This window comes from Triticum dicoccoides, chromosome 7B, assembly GCF_002162155.2.
Source record: "Triticum dicoccoides isolate Atlit2015 ecotype Zavitan chromosome 7B, WEW_v2.0, whole genome shotgun sequence".
NCBI lineage: Eukaryota > Viridiplantae > Streptophyta > Magnoliopsida > Poales > Poaceae > Triticum > Triticum dicoccoides.
The window spans coordinates 242,436,601-242,456,749 of NC_041393.1; positions in this window are offsets into that span (position 1 = coordinate 242,436,601).

The following is a 20,149-nucleotide window of genomic DNA, read 5'->3' on the forward strand; positions in this document are numbered from 1 at the left end:
TGCTTTCGGTGCTTGATCGGTCGGGCCGTGAAGACGTACGACTACATCAACCGCGTTGTGCTAACGCTTCCGCTTTTGGTCTACGAGGGTAAGTGGACACACTCTCCCCTCTCGTTGTTATGCATCACCATGATCTTGCGTGTGCGTAGGAATTTTTTTGAAATTACTACGTTCCCTAACATATTAAACTTGGAAAAATTAAATTCATGAGACTCATCACCAAAGCGAACACTCACAGTTTGTTTATGACAATCTATAGTAGCATTGACAGTGTTCAAGAAAGGTCTACCAAAGATAATGGGACAAAAATCATCTTGAGGGGAACCAAGAACTAGAAAATCAATACGGTATTTTATCTTCCCACACAGGACTTCAACATCTCTAACAATCCCAAGTGGTGTGAGGGTATCTCTATTAGCAAGTGTAATAGTAAGATCTATGTCTTCTATTTCAGCGGGTGCTATGCCATTCATAATTTCTTGGTAAAGAGTAAAAGGAATAGCACTAACGCTAGCACCTAAATCACATAAACCATGATAACAATGATCTCCTATTTTTACTAAGACAACAGGCACGCGAACAACAGGTCTATGTTTATCTTTTTCATCGGGTTTGGCAATTCTAGCAGCTTCATCGCAGAAGTTAATAACATGCCCATCAATATTCTCTACCAGGAAATATTTAACCATAGCAACACTAGGTTCCACTTTAATTTGCTCAGAAGGTTTAGGTGTTTAATATTACTTTTGCGAACCACAGTTGAAACTTTAGCATGTTCCTTTATCCTAACAGGGAAATATGGTTTCTCAATATAAGCAGTAGGCACAACTGGGTCAAGATTGTAAATAATAGTTTCATCTTTAACTATGACCGGTTCTTTAATTTCTTCTTTAATAGGTGGGTGGTATTTAAACCACTTCTCCTTAGGTGGGTGGTATTTAAAGCATCGGTATTCATAAAAGATTTAACACCATCAAACTAAAGCTTAATACCTGACTCTTTAACTTCGTCGAGTTTCCAATCTTCAGAGTTGCGTTTAATTCTTTCTAAAGGATTGATGACCCACAAGTGTAGGGGATCTACCGTAGTACTTTCGATAAGTAAGAGTGTCGAACTCAACGAGGAGAAGAAGGAAATGACAAGCGGTTTTCAGTAAGCCATTCTCTGCAAGCACTGAAATTATCGGTAACAGATAGTTTTGTGATAAGATAATTTGAAACGGGTAACAAGCAATGAGAGTAAATAAAGTGCAGCGAGGTGGCCCAATCCTTTTTGTAGAAAAGGACAAGCCTGGACAAGTTCTTATATAGAGAAAAGCACTCCCGAGGACACATGGGGATTATCGTCAAGGTAGTTTTCATCACGCTCATATGATTCGCGTTCGTTACTTTGATAATTTGACATGTGGGTGGACCGGTGCTTGGGTGCTGCCCTTTCTTGGACAAGCATTCCACTTATGATTAACCCCTATTGCAAGCATCCGCAACTACAAAAGAAGTATTAAGGTAAATCTAACCATAGCATGAAACAAGTGGATCCAAATCCAAATCATCCCCTTATGAACCAATGCATAAACTATGGTTTAAGCTTCTGTCACTCTAGCAACCCATCATCTACTTATTACTTCCCAATACCTTACTCTAGGCCCAAACAATGGTGAAGTGTCATCTAGTCGATGTTAACATAACACCACTAGAGGAGAGACAACATACATCTCATCAAAATATCGAACGAATACCAAATTCACATGACTACTAATAGAAAGACTTCTCCCATGTCCTCAGGAACAAATGTAACTACTCACAAAGCATATTCATGTTCATGATTAGAGGGGTATTAATATGCATTAAGGATCTGAACATATGATCTTCCACCAAATAAACCAACTAGCATCAACTACAAGGAGTAATCAACACTACTAGCAACCCACATGTACCAATCTGAGGTTTTGGTACAAAGATTGGATACAAGAGATGAACTAGGGTTTGAGAGGAGATGGTGCTGGTGAAGATGTTGATGGAGATTGACCCCCTCCCGATGAGAGGATCGTTGGTGATGACGATGGTGATGATTTCCCCCTCCTGGAGGGAAGTTTCCCCGGCAGAACAGCTCCGCCGGAGCCCTAGATCGGTTCCGCCAAGGTTCCGCCTCGTGGCGGCGGAGTTTCGTCCCATAAGCTTGCTTATGATTTTTTCTAGGGTAAAAGACTTCATATAGCAGAAGATGGGCACCAGAGGGCTGCAGGTGGCCCACGAGGCAAGGGGGTGCGCCCGGGGGGTAGGGCGCGCCCCCACCCTCGTGGGTGGTGGGTGGCCCCCCTCAGGTATTTCTTCTGCTCAACATTTTCATTAATTCCCAAAATGACTTTCGTGGAGTTTAAGGACTTTTGGAGCTGTGCAGAATAGGTCCCTAATATTTGCTCCTTTTCCAGCCCAAAATCCCAGCTGTCGGCATTCTCCCTCTTCATGTAAACCTTGTAAAATAAGAGAGAATAACCATAAGTATTGTGAAATAACGTGTAATAACAATCCATAATGCAATAAATATCGATATAAAAGCATGATGCAAAATGGACGTATCAACTCCCCCAAGCTTAGACCTCGCTTGTCCTCAAGCGGAAGCCTAAATCGAAAAATATGTCCACACGTTTAGAGATAGAGGTGTTGATAAAAATAAAATACAGACATGAGGGCATCATGATCATTATTATAAAAACATATATATATATATATAGATTTCTTATGTTAAAGTAACAAACTATTCACAATGTCAAGTGTGAATCATAAACTTCATTGAGAACCAACAAACTATAATCTCAGTCATTGAGGCAATTGCAAATTATCATAACATCGGAAAGAGTCAATATAAGAGCTTTTCAGCAAGTCCACATACTCAACTATCATTTAGTCTTTCACAATTGCTAACACTCACGCAATACTTATGGTTATGGAGTTTTAATGAGACACAGAGAAAGACAGGGGCTTATAGTGTTGCCTCCCAACCTTTTACCTCAAGGTTAATGTCAACAATAATAGGTCATGCTAACTTACATCCAATTGGATATATATATATATCAGGATCTTTCCAACACGAGGTTCTTGCCAAAGGATAAAATGCAAAAAGGAAGGGTGAAGATCACCATGACTCTTGCATAAGATAGAAAGTAAAAGATAGGTCCTTCGCAGAGGGAAGCAGAGGTTGTCATGTGCTTTTATGGTTGGATGCACGAAATCTTAATGCAAAAGAATGTCACTTTATATTGCCACTTGTGATATGAACCTTTATTATGCAGTCTGTCGCTTTTATTACTTCCATATCACAAGATCGTATAAAGCTTATTTTCTCCGCACTAATAAGTCATACATATTTAGAGAGCATTTTTTATTGCTTGCAACATGGCAACTTACTTGAAGGATCTCACTCAATCCATAGGTAGATATGGTGTACTCTCATGGCAAAACTGGGTTTAAGGATATTTGGAAGCACAAGTAGTATCTCTACTTGGTGCGAGGAATTTGGCTAGCATGAGGGGGAAAGGCAAGCTCAACATGTTGGATGATCCATGAAAATATACTTTAATTAAGATGTGAGAAAACATAACCCATTACATTGTCTTCCTTGTCCAACATCAACTCTTTAGTATGTCATACTTTAATGAGTGCTCACAATCATAAAAGATGTCCTAGATAGTATATTTATATGTGGGAACCTCTCTTTCTTTATTACTTCCTATTAATTGCAACGATGACCAAAACTATGTTTGCCAACTCTCAACAACTTTTATGTATCATACTCTTTATGTGTGAAGTCATTACTCTCCATAAGATCAATATGATCTCTTATTTCTTTTTATTCCTTTTTCTTTTACTTTTATTCAAGATCATAGCAAGATAGTAAAGCCCTTGACTCAACACTAATCTTTATTATATATATAGCTCACGGACTCGACTACATAGAGGGATCATAAAGCAAAACTCAAAACTAGTTCATACCAAGACTTTATTCTACTATGTCAAGATATTACCAAAAGGATCGAACTAAGAAAAACGGCAAAGATAGGAGTGTGATGGTGATAAGATACCGGGGCACCTCCCCGAAGCTTGGCAGTTGCCAAGGGGAGTGCCCATACCCATGTGATTATATCTCCTTCTTCGGAGGTGGTGGTGTGATTTTCTTGGCGATAATGCCCCTCAGGATACGATTCTCCTCCTCGAGCTTATTGACCTCCTGCTTGAGGTCCATATTTTCCTTGCGGAGCTTACCCGTGACAGCTAAAGCTCCTTTCACCCATGGATGTTGCATAGCTGCTAGAGAACAAGTGACACTCTTTTTCATATTCTCATAAGAAAGAAATTTAACATTGGAAGGGATGACCGAGTTTGGAATGGCTGAGCTCTGTAGTTCCCCCATCGTGAATCCGGCTTGGAAACGAGAGGTAACTTCTTGATCCTCCTCCATGGCATCTATCCTTTTCAAGTCAGCCTCCATCTCGTCCTCCGTTGATGGCCCAAAGTGATAAGCATTGCTATTTGCTCCTGGACCTGGCGTCGGGTGAGACACCCGACTCTCCCTGACTGACTCGAGAAGACATCTTGCTCTAAATCTGCGACAGAAATAGCTTGAAACAAAGACAAAGGATATTTGCATGATACGGTGGTCAAAACGTTCGGGAGATTATATAATGAATTTTTATCGACCGAAAGAGTATCGTGCAAGAAAACAGAGTCCGGAGAGCACACGAGGTGCCCACGAGGCAGGGGCGTGCCCATGGGGGTAGGACGCGCCCTCCACCCTCGTGGATGCCTCGTGTCCTTCCCGAACTACTTCTTATCTTCCTATTTTCTTAAATATTCCAAAACGGAGAAATTTGGCTATTAGAACTGTTTTGGACTCGGTTTACTTACCGTACCACATACCTATTCCTTTTCAGAGTCTAAAACATTCTGGAAAGTTTCTCTTATGTATTCCTCCGGGGTAACGGTTTCAATAACATTGGTTTCAACATTTACAGGATTACCTGAGATATAATGTTTGATTCTTTGACCATTCACCACCTTTGGATTTGTGCCTTCGAAGTTGTTTAATTTTTATGGCGCCGGAACGGTACACCTCCTCGATAACATAAGGGACTTCCCATTTAGAGAGAAGTTTACCTGCAAAAAATCTTAAACGGGAGTTGAAAAGCAACACATAATCACCTACATTAAACTCACGCTTTTGTATCCTTTTGTCATGCAATCTTTTAACTTTTTCTTTAAACAGCTTGGCATTCTCATAGGCTTGGGTTCTCCATTCATCAAGTGAGCTAATGTCAAATAATCTCTTCTCACCGGCAAGTTTGAAATCATAATTCAGCTCTTTAATAGCCCAATATGCCTTATGTTCAAGTTCAAGAGGTAAGTGACATGATTTTCCATAAACCATTTTATATGGAGACATACCCATAGGATTTTTATATGCAGTTCTATAGGCCCATAATGCATCATCAAGTTTCTTGGACCAATTCTTTCTAGATCTATTAACCATCTTTTGCAAAATTAATTTGAGCTCTCTATTACTCAATTCTACTTGACCACTAGACTGCGAGTGATATGGAGATGCAATCCTATGATTAACATCATACTTAGCAAGCATTTTATGAAAAGCACCATGAATAAAATGTGAACCACCATCAGTCATTAAATATCTAGGGACTCCAAACCTCGGAAAAATAACTTCTTTAAGCATCTTAATAGAGGTGTTATGATCAACACTACTAGTTGGAATAGCTTCTACCCACTTAGTAACGTAATCAACAACAACTAAAATATGTCTATATCCATTAGAGGCAGGAAAAGGTCCCATATAATCAAAGCCCCAAACATCAAATGGTTCAATAACGAGAGAATAATTCACAGGCATTTCTTGACGTCTACTAATATTACCAATTCTTTGACATTCATCACAAGACAAGACAAACTTATGAGCATCTTTGAAGAGAGTAGGCCAATAAAAACCTGATTGCAATACCTTATGTGCAGTTCTATCTCTAGCGTGGTGTCATCCGTATGCCTCGGAGTGACACTTGCGTAGGATTTGTTCCTGTTCATGCTCAGGTACACAACATCTAATAACACCATCTACCCCTTCTTTATAAATGTGTGGGTCATCCCAGAAGTAATGTCTTAAATCAGAGAAGAACTTTTTGTTTTGCTGGTATGTGAAACTAGGTGGTATAAATTTAGCAACAATATAATTAGCATAATCAGCATACCATGGAGCAGTACGAGAAGCATTTATGACAGCTAATTATTCATCAGGAAAGCTATCATTAATAGGTAGTGGGTCATCAAGAACATTCTCTAACCTAGACAAGTTGTCTGCAACAGGGTTCTCAACTCCCTTTCTATCAATAATATGCAAATCAAATTCTTGTACCAAGAGGACCCATCTAATAAGTCTAGGTTTAGCATCTTTCTTTTCCATAAGATATTTAATAGCAGCATGATCGGTGTGAACAGTTACTTTAGAATCAACAATATAAGGTCTGAACTTATCACAAGCAAATACAACTGCTAAGAATTCTTTTTCAGAAGTAACATAATTCCTCTGAGCACTGTCTAGAGTTTTACTAGCATATTGAATAACATTTAGTTTCTTATCAACTCTTTGTCCTAGAACAACACCTACAGCATAGTCACTAGCATCAGACATAATTTCAAAGGGTAAATTGCAATCAGGTGGCTGAACAATAGGTGCAGAAACCAAAGCTTTCTTAAGTATTTCAAATGCTTCTACACAATCATCATCAAAGACAAAAGGAATATCTTTTTGCAATAAATTAGTCAGAGGCCTAGAGATTTTAGAGAAGTCCTTAATGAACCTCCTATAAAAACTGGCATGACCAAGGAAACTTCTTATACCTTTAATGTCCTTGGGACAGAGCATCTTTTCAATAGCATCAACTTTAGCTTTATCAACTTCAATACCACTTTCAGAAATTTTATGCCCCAAGATAATGCCTTCATTAACCATAAAGTGGCACTTCTCCCAATTCAGGACAAGACTAGTATCTTCGCATCTCTGTAAAACTCGTTCAAGGTTGCTTAAACAATCATCAAAATAGAATCCATAAACGGAGAAATCATCCATGAATACCTCACAAATCTTTTCACAAAAGTTAGAGAATATAGCCATCATGCATCTTTGAAAGGTAGCAGGTGCATTACATAAACCAAAAGGCATACGTTTATAAGCAAAAGTACCAAAAGGGCAAGTAAAAGTAGTCTTTTCTTGATCCTCCGCTGACACAGGTATTTGAGAGAAACCAGAGTAACCATCTAGAAAGAAAAAATGTGTGTGTTTGGATAGTCTTTCTAGCATTTCATCAATAAAAGGTAAAGGGTAATGATCCTTTTTATTAGCTTTATTTAATTTGTGGAAGTCAATTACCATCCTATAACATGTAATAATTCTTTGCGGGATCAATTCATCTTTGTCATTAGGAACGATAGTAATACCTCCCTTCTTAGGGTCACAATGGATAGGACTTACCCACTGACTATCAGCAACGGGATAAATTATACCTGCCTCAAGGAGCTTTAGTATTTCCTTTCTTACCACTTCTTTCATCTTAGGATTTAACCGTCGTTGGTGATCAATAACTGGTTTGGCGTCTTCCTCCAATTTTATTTTGTGTTGGCATAGAGTGGGACTAATGCCCTTAAGATCATCAAGAGTATATCCAATAGCAGCACGGTGCTTCTTCAGAGATTTCAATAATCTTTCCTCTTCCTGCTCTGAAAGGTTAGCACTAATAATAACATGTTATATCTTCTTTTCATCAAGATAAGCATATTTAAGAGTATTAGGTAATGGTTTAAGCTCAAACACGGGATCACCCTTGGGTGGTGGGGGATCCCCTAGGATTTCAACAGGAAAGTTGTGTTTCAAAAGAGGTCCCTGTTTAAAGAATACTTCATCTATTTCCCTTCTTTCATTCATAAACATATCATTTTCATGGTCTAGCAAATATTGTTCTAAAGGATCATTAGGAGGCACGGCAATAGAAGCAAGACCAATAATTTCATCCTTACTAGGCAATTCTTTATCATGGGGTTGTCTATGAAACTTAGCAAAATTAAACTCATGAGACATATGCCCTAAGCCAATCATAACAACATCCTTTTCGCAATCTATCTTAGCATTAACAGTATTCAAGAAGGGTCTACCAAATATAATGGGACAAAAGTCATCTTGTGGGGAACCAAGAACAAGAAAATCAGCGGGATACTTAACTTTCCCACACAAGACTTCAACATCTCTAACAATCCCAATTGGTGAAATAGTATCTCTATTGGCAAGCTTAATTGTAACATCAATATCTTCTATCTCAGCAGGTGCAATGTCATGCATAATTTCTTCATGTAAGGAATGAGGTATTGCACTAGCACTAGCACCCATATCACATAAGCCATGATAACAATGATCTCCTATTTTAACAGAAATAACCGGCATGCCTACAAAAGGTCTATGTTTCTTAGCATCGGGTCTAGCAATTCTAGCAGCTGCATCACAGAAGTAAATAACATGCCCATCATATTATCAGCCAAGAGATCTTTAACCATAACAATACTAGGTTCAACCTTAATTTGCTCAGGTGGTGTATATGTTCTAGTATTACCCTTACGAACCACGGCTGAAGCTTTAGCATGATCCTTTATCCTAATAGGGAAAGGTGGTTTCATAATATAAGTGGAACGAACAATAGGATCATTATAAGTGATAATCTTTTCTTCAACTGTAATAGGTGCAACTACTTTTACTTCAGTGGGAGGATTATATTTAAACCACTTCTCTTTAGGGAGGTCAACATGAGTAGCAAATGATTCACAGAAAGAAGCTACTATCTCACAGTCAAGTCCATATTTAGTGCTAAATCCACGAAAAACATTGGTATCCATAAAAGATTTAATACAATCAAACTTAGGTGTCATACCTGACTCCTTACCTTCGTCGGGATCCCAATCTTCGGTGTTGCGTTTGATTCTTTCCAGTAAATCCCATCTGAATTCAATAGTCTTCATCATAAAAGAACCAGCACAAGAGAAGTATCGAGCATGGAGCGATTGTTGAGAGAAAGCCGAGCATAAATTTTTTGAATAATCATTTCTCTTCAGAGCTCAAGATTGGGGCATGAATATAACATTGACTTAAGTCTCTCCAAGCTTGAGCGATGCTTTCTCCTTCGCGAGGCCAAAAATTATATATATAATTACGATCACGATGAACAAGATGCATAGGATAAAACTTCTAGTGAAATTCCAATTTCAATCGTTTGTAGTCCCATGATCCCATATCATCACATAGCCTATACCATGTCAATGCATCTCCCTTCAAAGATAAAGGGAAAACCTTCTTGACAACATCATCGGGCATACCTGCAAGCTTAAATAATCCACAAACTTCATACACATAGATTAGGTGTAAGTCGGGATGCAGTTTTCCATCTCCTAAAGGGATTAGCTAGCAGTTTCTCTACCATACCCGAAGGAATTTCAAAGTAAACATTTTCAGTAGGTTCAGTAGGTTGAGGAGCAACTCTTTGCTCTACTGGTCGGGGTGAAGATACCCCGAACAAGCCCCTCAAAGGATTAGTTTCCATAGTAACAAGTGACAGTAAATTTCAGCACACTATATAAATGTTTCCTTACCAAGTTCCACTTACCAAAGGTGCTTCACTCCCCGGCAACGGTGCCAGAAAAGAGTCTTGATGACCCACAAGTGTAGGGGATCTATCGTAGTCCTTTTGATAAGTAAGAGTGTCGAACCCAACGAGGAGCAGAAGGAAATGACAAACGGTTTTTAGTAAGGTATTCTCTGCAAGCTCTGAAATTATCGGTAACAGATAGTTTTGTGATAAGATAATTTGTAATGGGTAACAAGCAATCAAAATAAATAAAGTGCAGCAAGGTGGCCCAATACTTTTTGTAGCAAAGGACAAGCCTGGACAAGTTCTTATATACAGAAAAGCGCTCCCGAGGACACATGGGGATTATCGTCAAGCTAGTTTTCATCACGCTCATATGATTCGCGTTCGTTACTTTCATAATTTGACATGTGGATGGACCGGTGCTTGGGTATTGCTCTTTCTTGGAAAAGCATCCCACTTATGATTAACCCCTATTGCAAGCATCCGCAACTACAAAAGATGTATTAAGGTAAACCTAACCATAGCATGAAACAAGTGGATCCAATCAGCCCCTTACGAAGCAACGCAAAACTAGGGGTTAAGCTTCTGTCACTCTAGCAAGCCATCATCTACTTATTACTTCCCAATGCCTTCCTATAGGCCCAAATAATGGTGAAGTGTCATGTAGTCGACGTTCACATAACACCACTACATACATCTCATCAAAATATCGAACGAATACCAAATTCACATGACTACTAATAGCAAGACTTCTCCCATGTCCTCAGGAACAAACGTAACTACTCACAAAGAATATTCATGTTCATGATCATAGGGGTATTAATATGCATTAAGGATCTGAATATATGATCTTCCACCAAATAAACCAACTAGCATCAACTACAAGGAGTAATCAACACTACTAGCAACCCACAGGTACCAATCTGAGGTTTTGGTACAAAGATTGGATACAAGAGATGAACTCGGGTTTGAGAGGAGATGGTGCTGGTGAAGATGTTGATGGAGATTGACCCCCTACCGATGAGAGGATCGTTGGTGATGACGATGGTGATGATTTCACCCTCCCGGAGGGAAGTTTCCCCGGCACAACAGCTCCGCCGGAGCCCTAGATTGGTTCCACCAAGGTTCCACCTCGTGGCGGCGGAGTTTAGTCCCGTAAGCTTGCTTATGATTTTTTTCTAGGGTAAAAGACTTCATATAGCAGAAGATGGGCACCGGAGGGCTGCCAGGTGGCCCACGAGGCAGGGGGCGCGCCCAGGGGGGGTAGGGCGCGCCCCCCACCCTCGTGGGTGGTGGGTGGCCCCCCTCAGGTATTTCTTCCACTCAATATGTTTTATTAATTCCCAAAATGACTTTCGTGGAGTTTCAGGACTTTTGGAGCTGTGCAGAATAGGTCTCTAATATTTGCTCCTTTTCCAGCCAAGAATCCCAGCTGCCGGCATTCTCTCTCTTCATGTAAACCTTGTAAAATAAGAGAGAATAACCATAAGTATTGTGACATAACGTGTAATACAGTCCATAATGCAATAAATATCGATATAAAAGCATGATGCGAAATGGACATATCAAGGATACCACCTGAATTCAATAGTCTTCTTCATAAAAGAACCAGTACAAGAAGTATCGAGCATGGATTGATCATCACGAGAAAGCCGAGCATAAAAATTCTGAATAATAATTTCCCTTCAGAGCTCATGATTGGGGCATGACTATAACATTGAATTAAGCCTCCTCCAAGCTAGAGCAATACTTTATCCTTCACGAAGCCAAAAATTATATATATAATTCCGATCACGATGAACTAGATGCATAGGAGAATTTTTTGGTGAAATTCCAATTTCAATCGATTCCAGTTCCAAGATCCAATATCATCACATAGCCTATACCATGTCAATGCTTTTCCATTCAAAGATAAAGGGAAAACCTTCCTCTTATCTTCATCTCCGGGTAAACATGCAAGCTTAAATAATCCACAAATTTCATCCACATAGATTAAGTGCATATCAGGATGTTTGGTTCCATCTCGTGCATAAGGATTAGCTAGCAGTTGTTCTATCATATCCGAAGGAATTTCATAACCAATATTTTTAGTGGGTGCAGTAGGTTGAGGGGAAACTAATTGTGGTTCCGGTCAAGGTGAAGAGACCCCGAACAAACCCCTCAAAGGATTGTTTTCCATAGTAACAAGTGACAATAAATTTCAGCACGTAGTATAAATTTTTCCTTACCGATTTCCACTTACCAAGAGCGCTTCACTCCTCGGCAATGGCGCCAAAAAAGAGCCTTGATGACCCACAAGTATAGGGGATCAATCGTAGTCCTTTCGATAAGTAAGAGAGTCGAACCCAACGAGGAGCAGAAGGAAATGACAAGCGGTTTTCAACTACAAGATGTAATCAACACTACTAGTCATCCAAAGGTACCAATCTGAGGTTCTGGTACAAAGATTGAACACAGGAGATTAACTAGGGTTTGAGAGGAGATGGTGTTGTTGAAGATGTTGATGGAGATGGCCCTCCCAAAGATGAGAGGGTTGTTGGTGATGATGATGGATTTTATTTCCCCCTCCGAGAGGGAAGTTCCCCTGTGGAATCGCTCTGCCGGAGGGCAAAAGTGCTCATGCCCAAGTTCCGCCTCGAGACAGCGGTGCTTCGTCCCAAAAGTCCTCCCAGATTTTTTCTAGTTCAAAATGACCTATATAACAGAAGATGGACACCGAAGGTGGGCCGTGCTGAGCACAACCCACCAGGGTACGCCTAGGGGCCCTAGCGCGCCCTGGTATCTTGTGCTCACCAGGTGGGCCCCCTCCGGTAGTTATTTGCTCCTGTATTTTTTTATTCCAAACCAATTCTCTGTCAATTTTTAGCTCAATTGGAGATGTGTACAATAGGTAACTCTGACATAGCTTTTTTAGGTCCAGAATTCCAGCTGCCGGCATTCTCCCTCTTTGTGTTAGAAATACTCCAAACAGCATTAATATGCATAATAACATTATAAATAATAGTAGCAAATCATGATGCAAAATGGACGTATCAGGCACCTTAAGGTAATATTCAACGACACCCATGCATCTAAGCTTGGGGATGCCCCGGATGGCATCCCCTCTTTCTTCTACAAACTACCGGTAAATTACTTGGAGCTATATTTATATGCATCACATGATATGAGTTTTGCTTCGAGCGTCGTGTATTATGTGAGTGTTTTTTTTGTTTGCTTTTTTAGTTTTCCACAATCATATTTGCTGGACACACCTTTTTGAGAGGGACACACATCATTCGTGATTTGTTAGAATACTCTATGTGCTTCACTTATATCTTTTTAGCTAGGTAGTTTCTCTAGTGCTTCACTTATATCTTTTAGAGCACGAAGGTGGTTAAATTTTAAAGAAATAGTTGCACTCTCATGGTTCACTTATATTATTCTGAGAGTTTGATAAATAGTAATGGAAATTAGCATGGTTATGAATTTGGTCCTAATATGATAGGTATTCAAGAGGGATATAATAAAACTTTCATGTACATCACTAAAATATGATAAGTTTGATTCCTTGCAATAGTTTTGAGATATAAAGATGGTAATATGTGGGAGGTACTAGTGAATGATCGTGGTTTAGTAAGAATATTGGTGTTAAGGTTTGTGATTCCGGAAGCATGCATGTATACACTACAAAAAAAAGCACATCCGTGACATTATGGCCCGAACAATTTTTTGTGTGTCATGGTTATGAGACTTCTATGATGATAATTGTGAAAAACACGTTTCATCATAGATGTGGTGGGATCCTACTTCTATGACAAAAATCATGACAGAAAATGGGCTTTTTGTCCTGGGCGGGCCGGGGATGCACCTGCATGACATTCTTTGGGCCATCCATGCCATATTTTGATGGAGTTCCCAGTTATGGTGGGTGGTCGGGGCCGAGCGATGCAGTGGTTTGCGTGTTTCTCTCATATGCGTGATTGTGCGATGCACTCCCTAATTGCAACCAAGCGAGGTGTTCACTTACTAAACCCGAGAGATCGATCGATCCCACTACGTACTGAAGTCGATTGATCCCTTCGATGCTAACTGAACCCGAGTGATTCCTTCGCTGGTGCTACTAACTGAACCCGAGCTATCGATTGCTACTGCTGCTTGTACCGAAGTCGATCGAGCCCTCGTGCGAGACGTAGCCACCTGGTGTGTTGAGTTCCTCTCGATGAATAGTGCATGTTGCTGCCGCGCTCGTGATACGTAGAACGAGTCAAGACTTGGTGAGTCGACCTAGCCGGTTGGTTGCCTGTGGATGAACTGTTCCATGTGGGGATTGGATGAATAGGACCCCGGCCATGTGTAGGCGGTTGCCGTAGTAGGCGGTTGCCCCTAGATGAACATGACCCTAGGAGACCGTGCCGCGGTATGCCACACCCAGCCGGTTGGGGGTGGATAAACAGGCCCCGTGGAGGCTGGATGAAAAACGATTGAGGCTGGATGAACAGTAGTCGTGGATGAACAGTGCTGGTATAGGCTGGAGGAAGTCGTGGTGGATGAACAGTATCAGGTGGAGGTTGGAGGAAGTTGACGATGGATGAATAGTATCTTGTGGAGTCCCGTTTTGTGGTAGGCCACACCCCTCTGGATGAACACGACCCCGTTTGACCATAGGCGGTTGGAGAGAAGTCTGTTTCCTCTATTCTGTGGTACGCCATAGCCCTCCCGATGAACAGGACCCCATTTCAACCATTGGCGGTTGGAGAGAAGTATGTTTCCTCCAAATTGCGGTACGCCACACCCCTCCCGATGAACAGGACCCCGTTTTGATCGTAGGAGGTCGAAGAGAACTCCAGTTCCTCCGTTTTGCGGTATAACAGACCCCGAGTCGATGAACACGACCCCGTTTTAGCTGTTCCGTCAAAGCCGATTGGCTCCCGATGAACATGACGCTTTTCGTCCCAGTCGATCGCCTCCCGATGAACACGATGTTGTTTCCTCTATTTCGACCCAGCCAGTTGGCTGCAGAAGAATAGGAGGTCGTTGGCGTACGCGTTCGACACCCCGCCAATATGTATGTATGTGGTCATATTTACTTTTTGGTAGCGTGGCCATGACACGATTTAGATAGGACTGCCTGAACTGTTACGCTCAGGCTCTACTACGACACGCGGTGCTCCTTGCTTGGTCACTATTCATCGTTGGAAAGAGACCGATCCACCAGTATGCACATACATGTTTGCGACCAAACACATAACGCTACGCACGCTTCGACCTGGTGTGTCCCCACTGACAGCCTCTCCAAGTACAGTCGTCTTCCGACGACTCTCGCTTGTTGACCACGTTGACCACGTCGCCCGAGCGCACTCAGGAGGTGGATGACGGTGAGGCCCTGATACGTCTCCAACGTATCTACTTTTCCAAACACTTTTGCCCTTGTTTTGGACTATAACTTGCATGATTTGAATGAAACTAACCCGGACGGATGCTGTTTTCAGCAGAACTACCATGGTGTTATTTTTGTGCATAAACAAAGGTTCACAGAATGACCTGAAAATCCACGGAGATTACTTTTGGAAAATATAAAAAATACTGGCGAAAGAATCAAGGCCAGGGGCCCCACACCCTGTCCACGAGGGTGGGGGTGCGCCTGCTCCCCCTGGGCACGCCCCCTGCCTCATGGGCCCCCTGGATGTCCACCGACCTCAACTCCAACTCTATATATTTTCTTTCGCGGAGAAAAAAATCAGAGAGAAAGTTTCATCGCGTTTTACGATACAGAGCCGCCGCCAAGCCCTAATCTCTCTCGGGAGGGCTGATCTGGAGTCCGTTCGGGGCTCCAGAGAGGGGGATTCGTCGCCGTCGTCATCATCAACCATCCTTCATCACCAATTTCATGATGCTCACGGCCGTGCGTGAGTAATTCCATCGTAGGCTTGCTGGACGGTGATGGGTTGGATGAGATTTACCATGTAATCAAGTTAGTTGTGTTAGGGTTTGATCCCTAGTATCCACTATGTTCTGAGATTGATGTTGCTATGACTTTGCTATGCTTAATGCTTGTCACTAGGGCCCGAGTGCCATAATTTCAAATCTGAACCTATTATGTTTTCATGAATATATGTGAGTTCTTGATCCTATCTTGCAAGTCTATAGTCACCTATTATGTGTTATGATCCGACAACCCCGAAGTGACAATAATTAGGATACTTCTCGGTGATGACCGTAGTTTGAGGAGTTCATGTATTCACTAAGTGCTAATGCTTTCGTCCGGTTCTCTATTAAAAGGAGGCCTTAATATCCCTTTGTTTCCATTAGGACCCTGCTGCCACGGGCGGGTAGGACAAAAGATGTCATGCAAGTTCTTTTTCATAAGCACGTATGACTATATTCGGAATACATGCCTACATTACATTGATGAAGTGGAGCTAGTTCTGTGTCACCCTATGTTATAACTATTACATGAGGAATCGCATTCGACATAATTATCCATCACTGATCCAATGCCTACGAGCTTTTCACATATTGTGCTTTGCTTATTTACTTTTCCGTTGCTACTGTTATAATTACTACAAAACTAATATTGTTACTTTTGCTATCGTTACCGTTACTTCCATACTACTTTGCTACTAAATACTTTGCTGCAGATACTAAGTTATCAAGGTGTGGTTGAATTGACAACTCAACTGCTAATACTTGAGAATATTCTTTGGCTCCCCTTGTGTCGAATCAATAAATTTGGGTTGAATACTCTACCCTCGAAAACTGTTGCGATCCCCTATACTTGTGGGTTATCAAGAATATTTTCTGGCGCCATTGCCGGGGAGCATAGCTCTATTCTTTGAGTCACTTGGGATTTATATCTGCTGGTCACTATGAGGAACTTGAAAGACGAAAGAACTAAGATTTTTCCCTCAACGACGAGGGGAGTTGTGCTGGTTGTGTTTTCAAGGAAAGAACAGTCGACCAAGCTGAATTGCTATTGAATAATATGTTGACTAATGAAAATAATTGGACTCTTCCTGAGCCAATTCCCGAGCCAATTGAGCGAGCCTATTCCTAAACCAACTCCGAAGAAGAGGGGTGTTCTATTTCTCAGTCCTGAAGATATGCAAGAGGCAAAGAAATCTATAAAAGAAAAAGCTATTAAAGCTGAAGATGTTAAGAATTTACCTCCTATTGAAGAAATACATGGTCTTAATATACCGCCTGTCGAAGAAACACATTGTCTTGATAACCCGACATAGGTAGTAAAGGTAAATTCTATCTATAGATATGATAAAGTTGAAATCCCGTCTACTAAGCTTCCTAGCCAATGTTTATATGAATTTGATGACTTTATGGCTAGACAAGAAAGTTTCAATGCTTATGTTGGTAGAGAATTAAAGAGCAATGCTTACATGATTGGATGCTTGAGTGATTATATGGCTAGAGTTAAAGGTGAACTTCAACTCATTAGTAAATATGCTTCTATGGTTACCACTCAAGCAGAACAAGTACTTAAAGCTCAAAGTGAATTGCTTGATGAATTAAATAATAAACATGATTTGGCTGTTAGAGTGGCTACTAGAACTGGTAAAATGACTCAGGAACCTTTGTATCCTGAAGGCCACCCTAAGAGAATTGAGCAAGATTCTTAGAGAAACAATTTAGATGCACCTAGTCCTCCTAAAAAGAAGAAAAAGAAAAATGATAGGACTTTGCATGCTTCTAGTGAACCTGTTATAGACACACCTGAGAATTCCAATGATATCTCTATTTCCGATGCTGAAACACAATCAGGTGATGAGCATGAACCTAGTGATAATGTTAATGATAATGTTCATGTTGATGCTCAACCCAGCAATAATAGTGATATAGATATTGAACCTGTTGTTGATCTTGATAACCCACAATCAAAGAATCAACGTTATGATAAGAGAGATTTTGTTGCTAGGAAGCACGATAAAGAAAGAGAACCATGGGTTCAGAAACCCATGCCTTTTCCTCCCAAACCATCCAAGAAAAAGTATGATGAGGATTTTGAGCGCTTTGCTGAAATGATTAGACCTATCTTCTTAAGTATGCGCTTAACTGATATGCTTAAAGTAAATCCTTATGCTAAATATATGAAGGATATCATCACAAAAAAAAAGATACCGGAAGCTGAAATTTCCACCATGCTTGCTAATTATACTTTCAAAGGTGGAATACCTAAGAAACTTGGAGATCCAGGGGTACCAACTATACCATGCTCCATTAAAAGAAACTATGTTAAAACTGCTTTATGTGATCTTGGAGCCGGTGTTAGTGCTATGCATCTCTTCCCCAACACGCTCGATCACTTTGGCCACACACATTTTCCTGGGGCATGCCCGGCCTCGAAAGATCAACACATTGTAGCCCTACCTAGGCTAAACAGAGAGGCCAACACGCCGGTCTAAATCCTAAGCACGTAGGGGTCTTGGGCCCATCACCCTTTGCACTCCTGCACATTGCACGAGCGGTAGGGGTCAGTCCTGACAACCACCATTACAAAGGCGTACCACCCAGGCGTGCACCGCTCAGTCGTTGACGTGTGGAAAGCTTCGGCTGATACTACAATGTTGGTTGCCCATATCTTGTCACACATGGCGGTTAGTGCGTATATGGCCAACAACCAATTCAGATTAAATATCCAAACTCGTTAGGTGTGTTATTATGAAATAACCGTGGACGTCGACCAGGGACCAGGCCCACCTCTCCTGGGTGGTCACAACCTTCCTTGTTGCTCTGCCACAGAGTATCACTTGGGGGTCGTCGGGAACCCAGGCCCAGCACTACCTGGATGGAACCACACGTTCCTTCAGCCCCCACATCCGAACAGTAACATAAGTGTGTAATAGTATATAGTATATACGCGTGATCACCTCTCGAAGTGATCATGGCCTGATAGTATAGCATGGCAGACGGACAAGTATGTAGGGCCACTGATGGAACTCTAGCATCTTATACTAAGCATTTAGGATTGCAGGTAAAGGTAACAACAGTAGTAACAAGAACATGTTATGCAGCAGAATAGGATCAATCTGAAAAGTAGTAAACGCTACACTACTCTAATGGAAGCAGTAGAAAGAAGGAGTAGGCGGTATTGGGATGATCAAGGAGGTTTTGCTTGCCTGGAAGCTTTGTCGAGAAGGAGGGGTCGACGTGAGGAGCAGCGGCATCGGTCTTGAAGTCTACCAACAGAAGAGGGGGAAGAAACAATGAATACAATGCAAACAGATGCAAGACGATGCATGACAAGGCAAATAGCGGTGCTAGGTGTGACCTAACGCAGTACTAGGCGATACCAGCGAAGGGGGGAAACAACCGGGAAAGTATTCCCGGTGTTAGATATTTTCGGACAGGTGAAACGGAGGGGGACGGTTCCACATTCGATATGCTAGGGACATGTGACAGATGAACGGAGCATGTATTCGGAATCGTCACGTTTTTCTGAGCAACTTTCATGTATAAAGTATTTTCATCTGAGATATGGTTTATTTTATATTAATTTTTTAAGTTTTAATCAATTTCTGGAATTAACAGATTTAATTTAAATCAAAATTCGTTTATTGGGTCAGCATGACGTCAGCGGTCAACTCTGACCGTTGACTGGTTAAACTGGGCAGTGGGGCCCACTATCATAGACTGTTAACTAATTAACCTAGTTAATTAGTTTAATTAGGTAGGTTAATTAAGTTAAGTTAATTAACCTGTATTAATTAATTTAATTAATTAATTAATACGTTTATTTATTTTTACTTTTTTTCTTTTTTTAATTCTATTTCAGTTGTTTTTTTCACTAGGGGCGCAGCATTCAGTGGCATAGGGGCCATAGTGGGTGGGCGGGTGCTGGGCGCCAGCCTGTTTGGGCGTACGCCTAGGCCACCAGGGAGGCACCGGTCATAGCAGGGCACCGGAGCAGCACAACAAGGGGGAGGCCGGTGGCCAGGGGCGGCGGTGGGGGGCACCGCAGGGCCTGCGCGAGCGAGCGCGTGCGGCTGTGGATATGGGACGTGGGTGGAGCGCATGACGGGCGTGGTGAGCAGCGGTGAGCGGGGCCATCGAGCGGGAGCGAGACAGCGGCAGGGGTGTGCAGGGGGAGGCGACGGGCGGGCGCCGGGGCTAGGGGCGCGGCGAGCGACGCGCACGGACTGGCCAAGGCGGGCGCGGGGTGCGGCACCAAGCAGCGTGCGCGGGCAGTGGCCGAGGCTAATGAGGTGTGGGGAGGGCGCATCAGGGAGGCGGGGCACGGAAAGCGACCGGGCACGAACAGGGCGATGCCAGCGCGACTATGGCGGAGCGGAGCGCGACGGGCACAGTGACCGCTGTGGTCAACAGATGGGGAAACGAGGAGAAGGAGGGGTGCGTTCTCACGGGCGATGGTAGATGTTTGGGTCGGCGAGGCTCGTAGGAGCTGAGTCGAGGGGAGGTCAGGGGCGGCCGATGAGGTGGCACGGCGTCGAGGGTGGGGCGGCGCCTGGG